At 34.2% G+C, this 5,550-nt stretch overlaps 1 pseudogene across 1 annotated transcript; it reads right to left on the bottom strand.

Moving 5' to 3' along the window:
• Positions 1 to 2,994: 2,994 nt before the first annotated feature.
• Positions 2,995 to 4,701, bottom strand: LOC111282995 (coumaroyl-CoA:anthocyanidin 3-O-glucoside-6''-O-coumaroyltransferase 1 pseudogene; annotated as a pseudogene). The gene has a single exon (XR_016342227.1). The product of XR_016342227.1 is annotated as a coumaroyl-CoA:anthocyanidin 3-O-glucoside-6''-O-coumaroyltransferase 1 pseudogene (transcript).
• Between the last annotated feature and the right edge of the window lie 849 nt (positions 4,702 to 5,550).

Here is a 5,550-nt window from a genome sequence, read left to right as displayed (position 1 = left end):
ATTGTGAGATTTCGGCTCAGATTTTGATCCTCCTTTTCCATATATGTGGCTGCGTTAATGTCTGCCCTGGACCCTGGTCGGGGAAACTTGGTGCATTAGTTCGTCACATTGATTTCTTTTTTTAAGCATTGGTTCATAATTTTTGTCGATGCTTACATACTTGATACTAGCAAAGGTAATTACTTGTCGCAAATCTAAGGTTTGCTTGAGCATGGATTTGCCTTACATATGGAGATCCACATCTCTAAAGTTGACCATAAAATATTTTATACAAATATAAGTATATATGGTAGTTATGTACACAAATTTTGTTTGTTAATTTCTTGTTGGGAGGTGTCCAAGATTTCCAACAAACTTTGAAAATGAATGTACTTTTTTGTTTAATCTTCATAGGCAGCATTTTTTGAGTTCTCACGTATATTTGTACTTATAAGGTTCGATAAAAATAGGTTAGCTAGAGTTGTTGTAAAAAGTATGTGAGAATACGAAACCTATAGTCCATTATTTAAAGCATTTCATTCACATCTTTTATGTTACTTACGCACGCAAAAACTCCAAACTCTTTCAACCATATGTTGCACATTAATATTAATTGTTTTAATAAAGATTAAGGAGATATGCCAACTAGGCTTGATTAAGTTAGTAATGATCAATTATTTGGTTTGTAAGGTTTAGATTCGATTTTTTCTGCAACCAATCTCTTTTGGTGAACTATCTATAAATTCAATATAAATTCTCATTGAAATTTGATATATCTTAATTTTAAAATAAGAAAATCTCCTCTCATTTAAATTTTTTAACAAAGAAAAAGAAAATCCTCCTTCGTCTCGATCGTGTCCGCAGTTTGGACATGACAACAAGTGGTGGGGGTTCATGGTAGAGCTGTAGAGAGAGATCGAGGATTAACCAGAATCGTCGGCTGTTGGCTTCAAATTACTATTATGGACACTTTGTTACGGCCTGTTACGGCCACCGTGATGCACGTTGATAGGAATGACCTTTGGAATTAATTTAATAGATTTGTATGGTTAAAATATGGTCAAACCATGCATCGACGATCTTCTTATGCGAATGAATGTTCTATACTTGAGATGAGCTGCATGTTTGGGAAGAGGAAACGGGGTGGTAGATTCACTAATGACTCACCTAACTCTCTATTTTAATTTCCCGGGTTTTTTTCAATTATAAAAAATATATATAATAATTTCTGGAGTTTTACATAATGACATTTGCAAATTCAATGTACATTTGTTTAGTACATCAATAAAAAATTGATCAACTTTTGTTAATTAAGTATTAGTACAAATAACAAGCATATTAATTAAATTTTTAAAAAGTTGCGGACTAAAAAAAAATATTAAATGTGTAATATCATTCGTAAGTGAATTAAAATAGATAAGAATTACATATTAAGAATAGATTAAAAATTAAAAAAAAATTTAAAAAGTTTAAAAAGGTAGGAACATGCATATATGCCATGGCCTTCGACAGTGATGACACACTTTTTTGGTAATGTGAAGCTTCATATTGTAAATCAAACAACATATGTATCCAAAAAAAAAAAAAAAAAAATCAAACAACAATGTCTACTATTGTCACATTGCTAGAATCCAAAGTTTCTCACTTCCACGTGACACATGCAGGTTATATTCTGCGCAATTTTATATATTAACTGCAAAATTACTCATTTTTTGTTAAATATTAAAATGAAAATGATATTGATAGTTGTGAAAGAAAGGCCTTGGACAATTAAATCAGCTCCACCCCAGGGTTGGATGCTATTCAATCATTTATTTCTACGCAAAATTAAGGATAAGAATTTCGTCCTTTGCTTTCGATCAATCAATAATATAGTGTTATTATAAGAACCTGGAGCTTAGCTTTATTTATATAATCATAAAAAATTCCTTAAAAAATGATATCCAGTAAGTTGAGATTTGAATTTTAAAATTTATAATTTTTTTTTCATTTTACGACTGCTTTTTTGTAAAATAATAATATAGTGTTAGAAATTTCAGCCCAAACAAATGTTATAGATGCATATGTAAGTTTCTTAGCTTAGCTGTAGGAGCACTTTTCAAAGCCCAATCAGTCTGGACCTATTGAATATTGAATGGACTGAGGCTTCGAACTGCTTCCGATTAAAATTTGTGTTCATTTTCTCTATTGAGCATGACCATATTCAATTAGTCATGGCTTTTTTTTTTTTTTTGGAAGGAAATTATTCATGGCTTGTTAATTATTGTTCAAAAGCACTCTTAAAAGTGTAACTACGTGAAACACGTTTAATAATGCTTATTTTTTTTATGAACAATCTAATTTTCCTTCCCTTTCTTTTTTCTTTTTCTTTTCTTTTCCTTAAGGACTTACAAACGTTCTTGATTCAAATCTCAAACAGCTAAAGTGTCACGATTCACATTAACTTATGAAATATTATCCGTTGACTCTTCTGATTTATGATTTTATCTCACAAAAGATGTCTTACAAATTAAAGATTGTGTAAACCCTTATATCTCAAGATCAATTCTAATACACATTTAATGTGAGATTCATAATTTCTTTCTAAGATCATAATATTCTCTTTCACTCTAACAAAGGCCCACCATCTTTAGCGCGACATTAATATCATGATTCACACTAACTTGTGAGGTATTATCCGCTCCAACTTTTTTAATCTTACGATTTTGTCCCACAAAAGACGTCTTACAAATTGAAGGTGATATGAACCCTTATATCTCAAAATCAATTTTAGTACACAGTCGATGTGAGATTCATGACTTCTCTCTAAATCATATCATAAGGCGTGTGTCAGGACATGCTTTGAATTGAAAATTCTGATTATTCTGAATTTTGACCATATGGGGAAATTATTGGGGGATGGGGATCGAGGAACTGAGTCTTTGGCGCATTATTAAATGTCCCTGAAATGCAATCCATTTTTGTAAAGGAATGTCACAAGTTCTTCTATGATGAATAATGCAGGCAGTTTCAATATATGCAATATCAAAGAGATAACTAAAATAAATTATTCAGCATAATTTTGGTTCTGCAAACATGGGATGAAGAGATAACAAGATTTCCAGCTGAATATTATTTCTGGTTTATATTTATCAGTTTTAAGTCAATTTCAAGTAACAGGAAATTGGAATGAGCCTGGAAACCAATTAAATTGCCTTCAAACCTTGTTCAAAGAAGCCGTTGAATACCTCCATTTCATCTCTGTGAAGTGCCAAACTGATCTCAATACCTCCTTCCTCGTCTCTACACTCCCCAAGGCATATAGATCCCGAAACATCAATCTGAACCACTTCGGTCTTCTTTGGTTTTCCCCACCCAAAATCTGTCTCGTAAACACGCAATCTAGGGGAGCCAGAGACCGTGACAAGATGACCAGTTTCTGATATTTCCTTCCAATTGGTAATCCACTTCTCTGCTCCTCTCAATGCTCCATTTTCCAATTCCCCAACTCTGTTTCCAATAGCTATTGTAGCCGCAAGCACCCCATTCTCTCCCAGCAGTTCACTCCTTTTCATTCGTACAAAACATATTGCTAGACAGTTACCGAAGTATGTCTCTGGTATTGCAAATTCAGGGCGATTTCGACAGTCTGCCACGAAGCAAAAGTAATGAAATTCGTCATCTTCAAGATTTTCGCTACCGCTAAGCTCTTGGGCTTTTATCAAACAAGTCCACACCAATGCACATGTTACGACGAATGTTGAAGCGCGTAGCTGCTCTGATTCACTTTTCTTCACGCATTGGTTCAAGACATAACGTTTTAGTCTGTCGATGACACCCCGATCCATTACAAATGAGGCTCGAACCTTGTGTGCAAGAATATCGTGGGCCGGTAACTTGTCCTCCTCCCAATCAGAAGCCCAAGTCCACCATTCATTCAAGAACATTGATTCAAGTCCACAAGGGTCCTTTTCCTTGATCAAATTCCTGTCAAAGAACGGCACCGACTTCTCCGGACAGGCTGCTGAATTTCCACCTGACCTTAAAATGGACGCCCAAGCTTTCATGAAATGATTGAATGACCTCCCATCTGCTGCCACATGGCAAAAGGTCGCCCCGATACATATTCCCGAGTTTGGGAACACTGTGACTTGCAAGGCCAGAAGAGGCACAACACGAGTCTTGTTAAGCACACGTGCAGGCGGCAGCTGGGGCACAAAAGGGTGGAGATCTTTGACATCACGAGCATGATAGCCTATGGTTCGATCAAAATCAGCGGAAGACTCAGCAAGGGTGAAAGGGACGCAATCGCCATCTGTATATAGGATATGGGGCTTGAGGGATGAGGAAGGGCATATGAGCTTGGCAGCGAAAGGGTAAAAGGTTTGGAGAGTATGAGAGAGAGATGTTTTGAGAGAGGGGAGAATGGTCTGTGAGAATTGGAGAGTAGAGTAAGGGAATTCGTAGAAAAACAGGCGTTGCATGGGACGGCAGAGAAGCCATGGTATATCAAAGAAAGTAAGGGGAAGGGAAGTATTGGGCACAGAGCCGGATGGTGGAGAAACATGGCTATGGTCAAGGACTTTGATTATGCAGGTTCCGTTTGCCATTTTTTTCTTTTTATTGGAGAAGACAATTAATTATGTTTGCTTTTAAGTTTCCATGGAATAACAAAGACTAGAATAAAAGAGTTATGGCCCCAATGTGAACATTTTATAAAATGCGATTTTAGATATTTTATCTTTTTCAATCGTTGCTTTTGCGGAATAAATTAAATTATTACTAGTTTATTAATAATGAAAATTAATTTAATTAAAAAATTACGTAGCTTTATTGATTCTTGTGAATATTTAATTTTATTCTGATTAATCACAATTTTATCCAAAACTTTTTATATTTAATTAAAAATTAATCTTAAAAAATATAATAATAAATAAAAATAAAATTAATTAATTAATTAAAAAAAACATATAGTTTAGTGCCACCTAAGCTTTTACCCGCACATGCTCGTGAGCCATCTTTTGGTGCCTACTCCCCTTCTAGCCTTGTCGAGGCCAAACCCTACCATGCACCTTCTATCCTTACAGCCACTTTACTTTATACCTTTATAATGATAGCTAAAATTATACCTTAATTTTGGGGACGAAGGTAATCAACTTTTATAAACCTAGTTGAATTCAACATAAGAAGGAAGATCAATTTTTTAAATCAAAAACACTTTGTCATAAAAATTTCAACAAACATTTTGCAAAAAAAAAAACAATCATTATTCACTTTGTAAACCACTAACAGCCTTATGGTAGGTCGAGCCACAACCCCAAACATCATTCTCTTAAACCATCAATCTTGATTACCTTAAACCCATTCAAATTGAGACCCATCCTATAGTACAAAAATAAATAAACAAATAAATAATAAAAAGCCTAAACTACTTGAAACCCATAATTTCAAAATTTAAAAAAAAAGAGGTAAAAAAAAAAAACACAAAAAATCATCCACATTTCCTTTTGGGAAATCATAAAAAAAAAAAAAAGCTTTTAGCTTGGGTATTTCGGAGAGCTTTAAAGCTAGATGCTTACATGAGGGGGTAGG

Source organism: Durio zibethinus, chromosome 5 (assembly GCF_047325235.1).
Source record: "Durio zibethinus cultivar Kanyao isolate XHJ-2024 chromosome 5, ASM4732523v1, whole genome shotgun sequence".
Taxonomy (NCBI): Eukaryota; Viridiplantae; Streptophyta; class Magnoliopsida; order Malvales; family Malvaceae; genus Durio; species Durio zibethinus.
This window is presented reverse-complemented; position numbering and strand designations above follow the sequence as displayed.